The sequence below is a fragment of the Pseudophryne corroboree genome, chromosome 10 (assembly GCF_028390025.1).
Source record: "Pseudophryne corroboree isolate aPseCor3 chromosome 10, aPseCor3.hap2, whole genome shotgun sequence".
In the NCBI taxonomy this organism is placed as follows: domain Eukaryota; kingdom Metazoa; phylum Chordata; class Amphibia; order Anura; family Myobatrachidae; genus Pseudophryne; species Pseudophryne corroboree.
In genome coordinates, this window is record NC_086453.1 from 108,898,577 (window position 1) to 108,916,607 (window position 18,031).

The 18,031-nt window shown below is 43.1% G+C and overlaps 1 protein-coding gene across 1 annotated transcript in view; it reads left to right on the plus strand.

Annotated features, from left to right (window-relative positions):
• LOC134966174 (C-Jun-amino-terminal kinase-interacting protein 4-like) overlaps window positions 1-18,031 on the plus strand; it is a 238,478-nt gene that overhangs the window by 75,173 nt on the left and 145,274 nt on the right. The window lies entirely within an intron of this gene.

Below are 18,031 nucleotides of genomic sequence, written 5' to 3' on the forward strand. Positions count from 1 at the left end.
AATTAAGGGCCCTATACAACGGCCTCCGACAGGCGGAGAATCTTCTTCGCAACCTACCTGTTCTGTTACAGTCAGAAAACGTCACAGCCGGGGCACATGTAAACCGCCAGGGCGGGACAAGAAGCAGAGCAGCAATGACAGAAGCCACCAGGATTCTTCGCTGGGCGGAAAATCATGTAAGCGCTCTGTCAGTGGTCTTCATTCCGGGAGTAGACATCTGGGAAGCAGACTTCCTCAGCAGACACGATCTCCATCCAGGAGAGTGGGGACTTCATCAAGAAGTCTTTGCAGAGGTGACAAGTCGTTGGGGACTTCCTCAAATAGAAATGATGGCATCACGCCTCAACAGAAAGCTTCGGCCGTATTGTTCCGGGTCAAGGGACCCTCAGACAGTGGCAGTGGATGCCCTGGTGACACCGTGGGTGTTTCAGTCGGTCTCTGTGTTCCCTCCACTTCCTCGCATCTCAAGGAGAATCATAAGACGAACAAGAGTGCAGACAATACTCGTTGTTCCAGATTGGCCTCGAAGGTCCTGGAGTTCAGATCTTCAGGAAATGATCACAGAAGATCCGTGGCCTCTTCCTCTCAGGAAAGACCTGTTACTACAGGGGCCCTGGGTGTTCCAAGACTTACCGCGGTTACATTTGACGGCATGGCGGTTGAACACCAAATCCTAGCTAGGAAAGGTATTCCGGATGAAGTCGTCCCTACTCTTATTACAGCTAGGAAGGAGGTAACGGTGAAACACTATCACCGTATCGGGAGAAAATATGTGTCTTGGTATGAAGCCTAGAATGCTCTAAGGATGATTCTCAACTGGGTAGTTTTCTCCATTTTCTGCAGTCAGGTCTGGCTATGGGCCTAAAGTTAGTCTCCAACAAGGTGCAGATTTCGGGTTTATCTATATTCTTTCAGAAGGAATTGGCTTCTCTTCCAGAAGTCCAGACTTTTGTAAAGGGAGTGTGGCTCATCCAACCTCCTTTTGTGCCTCCAGTGGCACCGTGGGACCTTAACGTGGTGTTACAGTTCCTTAAATCACACTGATTTGAACCTCTTCAAACAGTTGAATTGAAGTTTCTCACTTGGAAAGTGGTCATGGTATTGGCCTTGACATCTGCAAGGTGGGTGTCCGACGTGGCGGCTTTGTCTTACAAGAGCCCCTATCTGATTTTCCATGCGGATAAAGCAGAGTTGAGGACTCGTCCTCATTTTCTGCCTAAGGTGGTTTCGTCATTTCATATGAACCAACCTATTGTGGTGCCTGTGGCTACGGGTGCCTTGGAGGATTCCAAGTCCCTTGATGTAGTCAGCGCCTTAAAGATTTATATCGCCAGAACGGGTAGGGTTAGGAAAACAGAAGCACTGTTTGTCCTGTATGCAGCCAACAAGGTTGGCGCTCCTGCGTCTAAACAGACTATTGCTCGCTGGATCTGTAACACGATTCCGCAGGCTCATTCTACGGATGGATTGCCGGTTCCAAAATTCAGAAAAGGCCCATTCCACTAGGAAGGTGGGCTCTTCTTGGGCGGCTACCCGAGGCGTCTTGGCATTACAGCTTTGCCGAGCTGCTACTTGGTCGGGTTCAAACACTTTTGCAAGACTCTACAAGTTGTTACCCTGGCTGATGAGGACCTCATGTTTGCTCAATCAGTGCTGCAGAGTCATCCGCACTCTCCCGCCAGGTCTGGAGCTTTGGTATAATCCCCATGGTCCTTACGGAGTCCCCAGCATCCTCTAGGACGTAAGAGAAAATAAGATTTTAAACCTACCGGTAAATCTTTTTCTCCTAGTCCGTAGAGGATGCTGGGTGCCGGTCCCAGTGCGGAAAAATTCTGCAAGGCTTGTATATAGTTGTTGCTTACATAAGGGTTATGTTACAGTTGAGATCAGTCTCGGACTGATGCTGTTATTCATGCTATTAACTGGTTTAGTATATACCATGTTGTACGGTGTGTATGGTGTGGGCTGGTATGTATCTCGCCCTTAGATTAACAAAAATCCTTACCTCGTACTGTCAGTCTCCTCTGGGCACAGTCCTAACTGAGGTCTGGAGGAGGGGCATAGAGGGAGGAGCCAGTGCACACCCATTCTAAAGTCTTAAAGTGCCCATGTCTCCTGCGGAGCCGTCTATACCCCATGGTCCTTACGGAGTCCCCAGCATCCTCTACGGACTAGGAGAAAAAGATTTACCGGTAGGTTTAAAATCTTATTTTTTCTAGTTGACACCCACCAGATTTGTGGAGCTTCCTGGAAGTGCAGATAGATGAGGCAGCAAACAGCTCAGCCTCGCTTCTGTACAGTCACACACTGCTTGCAGAGCTGAGGGCGGGTTCACACCACAGGCAGTAAGCTGCACAGAAATAGAGCTAATGGAGGCATGCCTCTGGGGGGGGGGGGGCTGATAAATCGCGGGTCGTCGGCCAGTGTGTACGCACCATTATTCGGAGGTTGGCGAAGGCACCATTATGTCTACCGGCTGCCAGTGCCGGTGTTGTTTGCGCTAATTTACCGATCATTGTACATCATTATTCTAAAATGTCCACAAAATACTCAGCCTTGATGCACCACATACATCACTACATTTAGTGTTTAATGGGGACCCCAAATGGTGTATGCATGTCTGTTAACACAGCCTCGGCTACCATACAGTATATAATCCATCACTGCACAGCAAAGAGTAAGAAATCTAAAAGCGAAGGTTGAAGGTTTTTTTATCCTGTTACTATCCTAAAATGGTTAAAGTCTCAAGGAATTCCTGTTAAGATATGAGCAAAAGCTAGGAACAATGTAAAAGACTACAGACAGGAAGCTATACAACAACTGTGGCAATTGGAGCGTTTGCTCAGCAAAAAATTCCTGAGTTCAAAAAAGGTGTAAAAAAAAAAATTAATCTACAATGTTCTATTTTTTGGTAAATTTGCCTGAAGCTGGGCCATAGTAGCAGTGGGCAAAGACACCACAAAAAAAACACTGATTAGTATAATTAGCAATGAATACATCTGTGTGCTGGAGAGTGGTGGACATTTTTTTGTAGCACAAGTTCTTGCGGTATATACATTTGCTAGGTGAAGGTATGCTACAAGAAAATGGCTGCAATCTCATTATTTATTCTCCCAATGAGAAAGAGAGAGAGAGAGACGTGGGGAAAAATTACTGAGAGATTAAGGGGCCTATTCATTATTACTTAAGGGCCACATGCGCAAATGTGCCATTTCCATGGGCCATTAATTATTATGGACCTGATAGGGCCACCTAATATTCAACAAACTCCAAAAACATAAAGTTTACGGCGTTAGCCTGTGAGAACAAACGCCATCTTCCTATGGGAAGGAGGTTCAGGGTTACAAAGAAGGATCCGAGTTGATCCTTCCACCACCTCCTCACTGTGTGCCCAGTGGCTGTGAGCATACAGTACGTGACCCTCACTACACTAAGCTTCAGTGTCCATTGATTCTCCTACTTATTTCACGGTCTTCTCTTCTTGTTGCTGCTGCTGACTGAGCTCCGGTCTCTATACACTACAGTGCACTTCCTGGTCACATGACACATCCAAGGTGTCCTTCAGTGCTTGAGGCACGCCCCCCCCCCATTCGGAGGCATGCCTCTATTAGCTCTGTTTCTGTGCAGCTTACTACCTGTGGTGTGGATTCGCCCTCAGCTCTGCAAGCAGTGTGTGACTGTACAGAACGAGGCTGAGCTGTTGCTGCCTCATCTCTCTGCACTTCCAGGGAGCTCCACAAATCTGGTGGGTATCAACTAGAAAAATTATAATAGCAAATAAAGACAATGTTTATTATTTTAATTGGTTTTATATCAAATCTCACGAGTATGACAGGGAGTATGACCGGGTACACTCTGCCTCCCCTGCCTACCCTGACTGCACATCCCTGAAGATCACACATGTGCAGAAGCCAACGGTGGTGGCAAGCATCACTGCTACTGATGCAGCAGTGTTACTATAACTGTGACAGCTGCTTTTCAGAACAGCTGTCCCTGCACCGGACCAATGCTTATTGGTTATGAGTATTCCCTGCTGCAACTTGCCAAATGATGAATAGGCCCCTAAGAGCGGGGAGATAGAGGAGAGAAGGGAGGGAGAGTGAAAGAGTGGAGGAGGTATGGGTGAAGGGAGGAAATGGAGAGGAAGTTGGTAAGGGAAAAAAGAGGGCTAAAGAAAACAGGACATAGAGAGTAGGGGATGAGAGGGTCTGTGGAGGAGGTAAGTGAAAGTGGGGAAAAGGTGGAGAGCAGAGGTGTGCTAGTAGTGCATGACATGCCCTTGTGTGGCACTAGCTATGCACGTGGGTGGACACAGACATGCCCCTTCGGGTGGAATTAGCTATGCACATAGGTGGACATGGACATGCCCCTTGGGTGGCACTAACTATGCACATGGGTGGACACAGGCATTCCCCTTGGGTAGCACTAGCTATGCACATGGGTGGACACAGACATGCCCCTTGGGTGGCACTCGCTTTGCCCATAGTGGACACAGACATGCCCCTTGGGTGACACTAGATATGCACATAGGTGGACACAGACATGCCCCTTGGGTGGCACTAGCTATGCCCATAGTGGACACAGACATGCCTCTTGGGTGACACTAAATATGCACTGGCCGACGGACCCGCGATTTATCAGCCGTTCAATAGAATGGCTGATAAATCGCGGGTCCGTCGGCCAGTGTGTACAAATTAAATGTCTGTGAATGCCGTCGTTCACAGACATAACGCGTCGGCCCTGCAGCACAGCCGATGGCCAATATATCTACCAATATATTGGTGCATAGCTGTGTGTGTACGGGCGGTCAGCTGACCGCCCGTACACTCGCTGCACCAGCCGGCGGTGATTGACAGCTGAACTGGATGGGCGCTTGTAAATGTCCGCCCAGTTCATGACGTCAGTCCCGGTGGATCAAGCAGTGTGTATGCTCAACACACTGCCCGATCCATCCATAGATATACTGTATCTGCAGATCAATTGATAGTCTGTACCCAGCATAAGAGTTTTTTCTCTTCCTAAGGTTGTTTGAACTTTGGACGAGTACCTTTATACTACCTGTATTAGCACCACTGTGATATTACATCTATTGTATTGGACATTTTAGAATAAACGTGTGTGAATTTGTATTTGGTAAATGTCATCTCTAGGTCCATTAGGTCTCTTTGTGAAGCAAAACAGAACTCTTGTGTACATTCCCAAATTTCTTATAAAGGTAATCTGCTGGCTAGGGCCAGATTAACAATAGGGCTGATGGAGCTCCGGTATCTACATAAAAATTAGCCTATTGTTGTGGCAGATGATGACCAACTGCCTAGGTGGCAACACAGTCTGCCATAAATCCTAATTATTAAAATAGTTTTTCTAGCTTTCTTACAAAATCATGCAATTGGTCTACTTTTGTGTATTTAAGGAAACAGTGGGGCTGATAGTGTAACAGGTGCACACACCCACGTGGCTCTGGCCACACCCACACAGCCCTGACCACAGCTCCTCCCCTTCTCAGTATAGGCCCTTCAATAATTCCATCCCCAGGTCCATGTGGCCCTTAATCCAGCCCTGCTGCTGGCTGAGGTCCTTACAGGGATTGGTACTAAATACTGTTGGGTGAATAATACAAAGCAGGACTACCAATTGCACGTATAATTGTAAAGTTTATGTTATTTAACATATACCACGAGCAGGATGAACTGTGTGCTCTGGTTCCTCCTATAAACATACTGGGTGATTAATTGGCTGCGGACAGACTTAACCTTAAGGTCCCCATACATTGCTGGGACTTGTCTGAGGCACAAGTCGGATCCGATCTCCCTTGAACTCCCCCGGCAGCTCCTCGGGAGTGCTTCCATCCGATTTGGTACTTGATGTGCCATTTTTACATGTTATTTATCGCATATGATACATCACATGCTGCTGGCGCTGTGTGGGTGGGAGAGTCCAGAGAAAAGCCACTCAAGTGAAGACATCCGAGAAATCATATGCGATATATCGCAGGTGCTAAAAAAACTAGCCGCGATGTGCACCTGATGGCTGCGATTCAGAAATATCCTATGTGCAGCACGGCCGACCACCGATCAGATGTCAAACACCTGCGATTTGGATAGTTTTCACCCGATTTCTCGGCCCGATCCGTCGGAATCTGGTGAAAAGAGGCCATATCGAGCAAGTGTATGGGCACCTTTAGTGTGTATGTGTTTGCATGTGATAGAGAATATGGATTCTAAGATCCACTGGAGCAGGGCCTGGTGTGATGTACTAATCATTCTCTGTAAAACACTGCATAATATGTTATTTATTATATGTTATTTATAAATAACTGATAATAAATAACAGCAGCCATACAGGACTCTGCAATAAGTCACTCTGGAGTGCTTAAGAGAAATACTCGCCAGCCTCCAATGTTATGGTAGTGTCTTTATCCTGTATAATTAAAAAAAAAATCATTTAACTTCACTGGATTTTATTAGATGTAAACATAATTGCTATAATAGACCATCGGCCATAATTAACATCTCTCACAACTTTGTTAGTAAAAGGTTCTGGGGTGATGCCCTGCAGTAAGTGGAAATCCCTAATTACTGATAGTATCGCTGTCTGAGTCACTAGGCTTTGGGAATGTAACAACATCAAAGAGACACAACTTCATTTGCGTGCTCCAGTTTGTCCTCCATTTCCGTAGAATGTTGTTGTTGCTGCAGTGTTGCACTATAAATGAATGCACATTAACTGCAACGTTTACAGCCATGCAGGCACAGTAAGGGGATCTGACACACTGTACAGGGGTCTCACTACACTTAAAGATAAGCTGCAGGGGGGGATTGGAGGTGGTCAAAGTACCTGTTTATCTTAGCATTGAAGCAGTTGCAAAGCTTCCCAATCATGTAATTACTATATTTGTCAGTTTGTGAATTCTCTATTGATGAGGGTAATTCAGACCTGATCGCTAGGCTGCGATTTCATACAGCGGGCGATCAGGTCTAAACTGCGCATTGCGTATGCACCGGCGCGTCACACGGGTACACCGCCGCTCAACGATGGGTTTGTGCGAAGGATCCATTTGCAAGGAGATTGACCGGAAGAAGGCGTTTTCAGGGAGGGGTTGGAAAAACGCAGGCGTGTCCAAGCGTTTGCAGGGAGGGATCCTGACGTCCATTCCGGTCCCGGACAGGCTGATGTGATCACAGCGGCTGAGTAAGTCCTGGGCTGCGCAGAGACTGCACGAGATCTGTTTGTACAGCTCTGCTACACATGCGTTCGCACACTTGCACAGCTAAAATACACTCCCCTATGGGCAGCGACTATCTGTTCGCAGCAGTGCAAAAATCGCCTGCTAGCGATCAGGTCTGAATTACCCCCGATGTCTCTTATAAACCGCTTCCCAATGCTGTACACTTAAACAATGAACAAAGTGTATTGTATCTTTATACTGAAATGTACTTTTGTTCTCCATCTATAAGTAGCTCCTGCTTTAAGACTGATCATAACGCATACCTATAGATTGTAAGCTTGCGAGCAGGGCCTTCCTACCTCTATGACTGTTTGTTATCACCCAGTTTGTTATTGTTATTTGAAATTGTAAAGCACAACGGAATTTGCTGCGCTTTATAAGAAACTGTTAATAAATAAATAAATAATACTGAAAAATCTAAAATTACAGAGCTAACGAGCCAAGGAATTATACCGGAGGCTATAAATAAGGAGCTGGACAGCACTACTGGCGTATAATCAGCGCTGTTTTGTGTCTCACTTACAGAAGCCATTAAACCCTTTCCCATTTCTCCTTTTGTTTAAGCATATACTGTACTTGACAGACCAAAAAGAACGGCGAGCAGCGTTCATGGTGTTTGCTGTAATTTGTGTTACTGGGGTTTCTACACTACAAATGCTGAGCTTAAGAATTATATATCTATTGTCTACAACCTCAAGTCCTGTTGTTATAGTAATAGATAGTATTCTAAAATGTGTTATACGTTTATGGGGGAGATGTACTAAGCAGTGATAAAAGTGGAGAAGTGGCAACCAATCAGCATTGACGTAACATTTTTCTCTTACGTCCTAGAGGATACTGGGGACTCCAAAAGGACCATGGGGTATAGACGGGATCCGCAGGAGCTTGGGCACACTAAAAAGACTTTGACTGGGTGTGAACTGTCTCCTCCCTCTATGCCCCTCCCCCAGACCTCAGTTAGACTTTGTGCCCAGGAGTGACTGGGCACACACTAGGGGAGCTCTACTGAGTTTCTCTAGAAAGACTTTTGTTAGGTTTTTTATTTTCAGGGAGACTTGCTGGCTACAGGCTCCCTGCAACGAGGGACTGAGGGGAGAGAAGTCAGACCTACTTCTTCATAGTTAAAGGCTCTGCTTCTTAGGCTACTGGACACCATTAGCTCCAGAGGGTTCGATCACTTGGTTCGCCTAGCTGCTTGTTCCCGAAGCCGCGCCGTCACCCCCCTCACAGAAGCCAGAAGACAGAAGCCGGGTGAGTATTAGAAGAACCGAAGACTTCAGACGGCAGAAGACTTCAGTAACGGAGGTACAGCGCAGCGGTAGCGCTGCGCTCCATGCTCCCACACACATCACCAACGGCACTTGCAGGGTGCAGGGCGCGGGGGGGAGCGCCCTGGGCAGCAGTTACTGAGGTCATTGAGATTGACTAAAGGCATATTCGGTGCCCGGGTACCGTATATAATACCCCCGCCAGTATAAATATTTCAAATTTGAGCGGGACTGAAGCGCACCGGGAAGGGGCGGGGCTTAGCCGCACAGCTCACCAGCACCATTTTCTTCTCTCCACAGCTGCTGCAGAGACGCTGGCCCGGGCCTCCAAGCTCCTTACAAGTAAAAGGGAGCAAAACGGGGACGGGGGGGTACAGACAAATTGGTGCTTTTTTATCATTAAGGGCAGCGCTACTAACATATATTATCGTGGTGTGGTATATGGGCGCTGGGGTGTGAGCTGGCATACTCCCTCTGTGTTTCTCTCTCCAGGCTTCCCTGTAGGCTGTCCCCTTTATTTGGCCAGTGTGAGTGTGGGTGTGTCGGTACTACGTGTCGGCATGTCTGAGGCTGAGTGTTCCTCCCCGGAGGAAGTTACTGGGGGCGCAGAAAAGGGGCTGGAAATGGCTCTGTCGGCACAGCCGACTGCTGATTGGGTTACTATGCTCAGTACACTTTATTGTCTAAGAGGCTTGATAAATCTGATTCTCAGACACAAACATGGAGAAAATCCATGGAGGATGCTTTGTCTCAGGTACAGACCCCCTCAGGGTCACAAAAACGTTCATTTACAAAGATGGTAGATACAGATGCCGACACGGACTCTGATTCCGATGTCGATTTTAATGAGGCTACTTTACACCCAAGGGTAGTTAAGAGTATTTAGTACATGATTGTGGCTATTAAAGATGTTTTACATATCTCTGACGAACCTGCTGTTCAGGACACAAGGATTTGCCTATTTAAGGGGAAGAGACCTGAGGTGAAGTTTCCCCCCTCTCATTAAATGAATGCTCTTTGTGAAAAGGCTTGGGAGTCGCCAGATAAGAGGTGGCTTATTCCCAAGATAATTTTTTTGGCTTATCCTTTTTCCTCTGATGACAGAGAAAAATGGGAGTCGTCTCCAAATGTCGACAAGGCTCTATCCCGTTTGTCCAAGAAGGTGGCGCTTCCGTCCCCTGACACGGCTGCTCTCAAAGATCCGGCGGATCGCAAGCTGGAGACGTCTTTGAAGGCCATTTTCGTTAATACTGGTGCATTGCTCAGACCTGCTGTGGCGTCGGTATGGTTGAGTAGTGCTATTGCTAAATGGGCTGATAATTTAGCTTCTGATATAGATACCCTTGATAAGGATAATATTCTTTTGACTCTTGGTTATATTAAGGACGCTGCAGACTACCTAAAGGATGCGGCGAGAGATGTTGGCCTCTTCGGATCAAGAGCCAATGCCATGGCGGTCTCGGCCAGGAGGGCGCTGTGGATCCATCAATGGAATGCTGATGCCGACTCCAAGAAAAATATGGAAGCTCTCCCCTTCACAGGTAGTGTCTTGTTTTGGTGACGGTCTTGCTGACCTGGTGTCTACCGCTACTGCGGATAAGTCATCTTTTCTTCCTTATGTTCCCACTCAACAGAAAAAGGGGCCCCATCAGCAGATGAAGTCCTTTCGGCCTAATAAATACAGACGAGGTAAGGGCTCGTCCTTCCTCGCTTCAAAGGGTAGAGGAAGGGGAAAGAAGTCGCCTGCAGGGTCAGGCACCCAGGACCAAAAGTCCTCCCCCGCCTCTACCAAGTCTACCGCATGACGCTGGTGCTCCCCAGTGGGAGTCCGTGCCGGTGGTGGTCCATCTCCGAATCTTCAGTCAGGTCTGGTTTCATTCAGCCCTGGATCCTTGAGTCTTAGACATAGTGTCCCAAGGGTACAGGCTGGAGTTTCAGGAGATGACCCCCCCCCCCCCCCCCCCCCCCCACACACACACCCCCGCCGCTTTTTTAAATCTGCCTTGCCAGTTTCTCCTCCAGAAAGAGAAGTGGTAAGTGCTTCGATACAAAAGTTGTGTCAACAGAGGGTCATTGTCCACGTTCCCCCGTCCCAACGGGGAGAAGGGTTCTATTCGAGCCTCTTCGTCGTACCGAAGCCGGACGGTTCGGTCAGACCGATTCTGAACCTAAAATCCCTCAGTCCATACTTGAAAACTTTCAGGTTCAAGATGGAATCTCTTCGAGCTGTGATCTCCAACCTAAAAGGGGGGGGGGGGGTTTATGGCGTCAGTCGACATAAAGGATGCCTACTTACACGTCCCGATATATCCTCCGCATCAGGCCTTCCTGAGATTTGCGGTGCAGGATTGTCATTACCAATTTCAGACGTTGCCGTTTGGGCTTTCCACGGCCCCGAGGGTTTTTACCACGGTCAACAAAAAAAAACAAGGGAGTAGAGAGCGCAAGCAGACTGAATTAGCAATATTTAATTAAAACTGCACAAGGAATACAATATATTATATATATATATGTGTAATTGATAAAACATAAAATTATGAACAAATGGGATCCTCCAGCTTACAGTCCATTTAATGCAATAATGGATTCCAAATTAGACAGTCAAACGCTCCTTCTATTTAGAGCAATGAGTTCATCAATTTGTGTTTAAATAACTTTTTTTGCAAATTATTCACTTCTAAAAAGTTATTTAATCCGGAAAATCACTTATATTGGATTATCAGATAACAGATGTGCTGCTTGTTCCAGCACTTTATATTCCAAAAGGATAGCAGCTTTGTATATAAAAATCCGTCTTCCAGTGTGCTTTACAGCGGCTCCGTCTACCGCTCTCCCTAAAGCACACTTATGGAATCTTTCAATAAATAGCCGCTTACCGCATCCGGATGCGTTCAGCTTCACGGCACTGAAAATCACCATGCACCAGACGGCTGTACCGCAAACTCCCGAGTGGAATGGATGACGGCCACGGTCCCCGTTTAGCAAGGCGGACCACTGCAGGTGGCTATGGTGAAAGCGGATCCACTGGTGCGGTGCAGAAATTGTGATGAATATCCAAAGCACAAATGGAGAGTGCCGGGATCCCAAGTCCGAATAAACTCTGACGCGTTTCTCGACCTACATACACTGGTCGTTTCCTCAGAGGGAGAAAGTATTCGGTTACCACCCAGTCTCCATTCTTATAGGGACCAGGAGTTAATTAAATCATAAGTGCAGTCACCTGAGTATCCACCTGTTTGGCTCAATACTAGGAACGTGTGTGTGTATAATATCTAAAGGCACATATACTAAAATATACAAATAAGTCTTATTTAAAAACATAGTCATACTTCCTTTAAATCGATTTAGCACAAAATAATTAATATATTCTTACATCATTATAGCATAAATATATATAATAATAAAAATGACTATATATAAACAAAAAGGCAGATAGATATCTAACAGAGGAGACAGCAATATAATCTTACATATAAAATATAACATGTATTTATATAATATATTTAAAAATGAAAGTAAAATATACACATAAAATTAAAATCAAGAAGTAAATAAAAATAAAAATAAAATATATTATGATATGAAGAAAATACATCATGACATTCATAAAAAAATATATGTACATATTGACTAACAAGATGAATCCAAAATAGGGGAAAGAAGGGGGGAAAAAAGGGGGAAAAAAATATGGCAATTTGCTACTGACATATCTTGGCCAGACAGAAAACACTCTATTACCTTTTAAAGAGACAGTAACAGCCCTAGAAGCATCTTAACATATTGAATGGAATAAACATCATAACGAAACATTATCAATGTTCCACAGATACATAAATGGATCCATATCAATATCAAAGGAGAAAAGGATATTGGAATGTATATTACAAAACCTCTAAACAATGATGACCAAACCCACCTACCCGATCTTTATAAACACTCGAATATCAGAATAATGGTTTTCTTATAAAAGGGTCAGAAACAGGCCCCACGGGGACAATAATATCCCTATCCCCACCACTGAATAATGAATAGACGTAACCCATATAAACACTAGAAAGACAATTAAATAATACATCTGTCATAATGATATTAATTTAATTCCATACTACCAATAAAACTACCCAATAGTGTATTGGATATAATAAACAACCAAGCAGAATGAGCGGGTGGATCCACATCTAAGTCAGGAACAGAGAGATAATTTACACTCGACCTGCCTGAAGAAAAGGTGGATCCAAAACCGCCCACCCAATCTCATCAATCTCATAATTTACTAGAAGCTTGACCAGGATCCCTTGAGAAACCCCCAAACACCCCTAGGTAAATAAATAGAACTCCCCTAACTAATAATAGAAGGGTTAAATGGTGTTGAGCTCCACTGTGTCATTGAGACCATGTGGGCTCAAAGTGTGTAATTGGAAAATCCAGAAGGCTTCGCGCATGCAAAGCCTTCTGTATCTATCCCCACCTCTCATGGTTTGTTTTATGTGTTCTACTGCTCTAATAGTTAGGCCACTCAAATTACCCTTCTGACACATATAAACATGGTTAGATAAACTATGGGTTTTGAGATTCTTTGTTATATTCCTTTTATGCTCCATGAACCTTTCATGGAGAGGACGAATAGTGCGGCCTACATACTGCAGCCCACATCTGCATTGTATAACATAGATCACATAATTAGTCCTACAATTCATAAAGCCCTTTATCTCAAATTCTTCTAATCTACTGAAGGACTTAATGCGATTACACTTATTTTCAGCAAAAGAGCAAGTGGTACATCTATCCCTCCCACATCTGAAAAAGCCAATGGGTTTTGGAGGTAAACTAAATAAATTCTCTCCAGCAATTTTAGATCTTCTAGTAAATAAACTAGGTGCTAGTTTCTGTTTGAGAGAATTAGCTTTTCTGAAAATAATTAGATTCCTTCCAGTCAATGACGTTTCTAGTAGTTTATCTGATTTCAAAATCGCCGAATTTCTAGTAATTATCCTTTTAATATCTCCTGCAGCTCTATTAAATTGAGTAATAAAGGATATTGACCTCTCGTCAGTCCTACTCGAAGATACATTCTTCGCTACCTCCCTTTCTGGGTGAATCAATGAAGCCCTGGGTTTGAGTTGAATTTCTCTCAGGGCTTTATCTAAAACCTCTAAGGGATACCCTTGTTTAACAAATGCGGCATACATGATTTCTGCTTGACTAGTAAACAACTCATCTGTGGAGCAGTTCCGACGCAACCGTTGGAACTGTCCCTTTGGTATATTTAATTTCCACGGTTTATAATGACTACTTGTGAAGTGTAAATAGTTGTTACAGTCCACATCTTTAACGTATGTGGAGGTGATAATCTTAGAATCCTGAATACTGACTGTAATATCAAGAAAATTAATTGACTTTTTACTAAAATTACCAGTGAACTTCAAACCTATTGTGTTAGAGTTAAGAAGATAGGTGAGACGTGAAATAGGTGAAAAATCCTCATCCCAAACAAAAAATAAATCATCAATATATCTACCATAGAGGATCAGGCCCGCACCAAGATCGCCACCCCATATCTGGTGTTCTTCGAACCATCCCAGAAAGAGGTTGGCGAAACTTGGTGCGAATCTGGTCCCCATGGCTGTGCCTTTCTTCTGTAAAAAAAACTGTGAATCAAAAGAAAAATAGTTGTGCTCCAAAATAAACCTAATAGCTGACAAAATAAAAGTGCGAAAAGAAACATCCACCTCTGTGTCATAGTATAAATAGTGATTTATCGCCAAAAGACCCAAATCATGCATTATGTTGGTATAAAGAGATTCTACGTCATATGTTAATAATGTATATGAATCCTTCCAGTCTATGCTATCCAATTTATGAAGAAAATGTGTGGTGTCCTTAATATAAGAAGGGAGGGCCTGAACATATTTCTGTAGATGTGCATCTATAAAGGCAGATAAATTAGATGTCAGGGATCCTACCCCTGAAATTATAGGGCGTCCTGGTGGGGATATTAGAGACTTATGCACCTTAGGCAAATGGTAGTATATAGGTACTACTGGATATTTAACCATTAAAAATAGGAAAGTTTCTTTATTAATGTTACCCTCACTCAGTGCCTTTTCTAATAGGAACTTTAATTCGCCCTGATAGACACCTGTAGGGTCTCCTAAAATTCTCTTATAAAAGGTTGTATCATTAAGTTGTCTATAGGCCTCAGAGAGATAGTCTTCAAGGTTCTGAATGACCAGGCTACCGCCTTTATCGGCTTGTTTAATAATAATTTCTTCATCTTTCATTAATTTCTTAAGTGCCATTCTTTCGGACCTCGATAGATTATCTCTCAGAGTCACTGTCTCTTGTTTGGTACACAAATCTCTGAACTCTCTCATGGTAGTTGTGTAAAAGCCCTCAATATAGGGGCCTCTGTGTTGAAGTGGGTAAAATTCTGATGGTAATTTAAATTTCTTGGGGTCTGCTTTATTAATGTCATAAACTTTTCTTAGCTCAGCGGTACTAGAAGTGTTCTCTCTACCTTCATTTTCATCAAGGAGTGATTCCAAAATCCTAAGGGAGTTATCATCCTGTTTATCTAGACAAATGGGTGACCCTGTTACACCTTGTCTGCATAGTGATTTCTTAATAAAATATCTCTTTCTACTTAAGGTACGTACGAATCTATTCAAATCCACAAAAAGTGTAAAGAGATTGGGTTTTTCTTCTGGCGCAAACTTTAAACCCCTATTTAGCAGGGAGATCTCTGCTGATGTAAGAGTTTTCTTAGAGAGATTGAATACACTCCTGGTATTCAAAATCTTCTTACACTTTTTGTGGGCATTCTTAATTCCTCCCCTGCAGCCTCTAACCCTTCTTCTCTTCTTCTTTTTGGGGTGAGCATCATTTTTGGATTCTCCCACGAGTTGTTTTGTGGGTCCCCTGGTGAATGTTGTCGTCTCTCTAAAAAATTCACCTTTGGTGGTTTATTATGAGATTCTTCTCTTAGATTATTTCTCCCTACAGGAGTTGGTTCATCTCTGCTCAATACTTCAAATCTATTCCTATAGTCCCTCTCTCTCCAAGAGTCCCTATTTTGAAATCTCTGTCCATATGATCGTTGTTTCTGGGATTTATTAGAGGAATTTCTATTATCATAGTTATAATATCTCTGTGTCTCCCTTCTCTCTCCTTGTGAATATACTCTTTCTCTATAGGTATCATCAGAGCTCCTTATGTTTCTAAATGGAGCATAATTTGATTGTCTCTTTATTGAGGGAGTTCTATCTCTTTTATTATATGTCCGTACCTGATCTCTATTATAATCTTCTCTATCTCAATCTAGTTTTTTATATTTCAAAGAGATGAGGGTTTTTTCAAACTCCTGTACCTTTTTATTCACTCTCTGGTCTTTCCCTTCAAAATCAGGATGTTTTGAATGAATCAAAAGGGCTTCCTGTGTTTTCTCTATATCAGTTTGAATGGTTTGTATTTTTTGTTCTCTATGTTTAATTAGAAGCTTCATCAAATTCCGAGAACAATTATCCAAAGCTCCATTCCATTCTATCAAAAATTCAGCATCATCCTTAAAAGAACAGGATTTAAATAGTCTAAGGCCCCTTGGGATCATATCTTTATCTAAATATTTTTGTAAAGTAACTTGATCCCACCAATGTCTAGTCTCTGCAATGAATAGATCCTCTAACTCATTGAAGAGACCAAACATGTCCACACATTTATCCGTATTCAAATGTTCCCCATGACCTATTTCCTCAGATAAGTATTGCTGTCTCCTCTCAAGGCGCTCTGCCAAACACCTCAAAACAGGCATATTTAAAAATGAACAATAAAATTATCAATAAAAATGTCAACTTCTCAATAATCAAACCAAATGCCTACTTAAACACACACTAAAAAATTCAGCTGCGGCTAATGGAGGCTGCCTTATGCTAATACCACAGGAAAACTCCAAAATACTAAAATACTAAAATATACAAATAAGTCTTATTTAAAAACATAGTCATACTTCCTTTAAATCGATTTAGCACAAAATAATTAATATATTCTTACATCATTATAGCATAAATATTCCTTGTGCAGTTTTAATTAAATATTGCTAATTCAGTCTGCTTGCGCTCTCTACTCCCTTGTTTTTTTTTGTTGTCTTTGTAGGTTTGCTAATACCTATACTTTTGAGAGCAGCGAGCAGCATATCAGCCTAGGCTCTTAGAGGCGCCTTTATTTTCTCTTTTGGAGTTTTCCTGTGGTATTAGCATAAGGCAGCCTCCATTAGCCGCAGCTGAATTTTTTAGTGTGTGTTTAAGTAGGCATTTGGTTTGATTATTGAGAAGTTGACATTTTTATGCGAATAACCTTGCATCCTGCCGGTAATTGTTCATTTTTGCAGCCTCCAGAGGATTCCCCATTATTGCTGTCATTGTACTATTGCACTTGCACTTTCTGTGAATGATTGATGCTAGAAATTAAGTTTTTAAATATATTAAACTGTACTTCACCATATGGCAAATCTTTTTTAATTTCCTTACATGCACATGAGGAACAAATCCATCTACGTTAACGTGGAGGAGGAAAGATATTGGTGAACGTATCTAGTTTTATTTATTTTACACCGTGTGTAGCGCATTGAGATTCACTTTCTGTCACTTTTTGTTGTATTAATCTATGTGTGGGGAGGGAGAGAGTACCCTCCTAGACAGAATCTTTCACACTTGCTGCTGTTCCTGAGCGCACTCTGATACTTTCCTCCACTTTCTGGTTTTATGATAAAGGCGGTAGCCTGGTCATTCAGAACCTTGAAGACTATCTCTCTGAGGCCTATAGACAACTTAATGATACAACCTTTTATAAGAGAATTTTAGGAGACCCCACAGGTGTCTATCAGGGCGAATTAAAGTTCCTATTAGAAAAGGCACTGAGTGAGGGTAACATTAATAAAGAAACTTTCCTATTTTTAATGGTTAAATATCCAGTAGTACCTATATACTACCATTTGCCTAAGGTGCATAAGTCTCTAATATCCCCACCAGGACGCCCTATAATTTCAGGGGTAGGATCCCTGACATCTAATTTATCTGCCTTTATAGATGCACATCTACAGAAATATGTTCAGGCCCTCCCTTCTTATATTAAGGACACCACACATTTTCTTCATAAATTGGATAGCATAGACTGGAAGGATTCATATACATTATTAACATATGACGTAGAATCTCTTTATACCAACATAATGCATGATTTGGGTCTTTTGGCGATAAATCACTATTTATACTATGACACAGAGGTGGATGTTTCTTTTCGCACTTTTATTTTGTCAGCTATTAGGTTTATTTTGGAGCACAACTATTTTTCTTTTGATTCACAGTTTTTTTTACAGAAGAAAGGCACAGCCATGGGGACCAGATTCGCACCAAGTTTCGCCAACCTCTTTCTGGGATGGTTCGAAGAACACCAGATATGGGGTGGCGATCTTGGTGCGGGCCTGATCCTCTATGGTAGATATATTGATGATTTATTTTTTGTTTGGGATGAGGATTTTTCA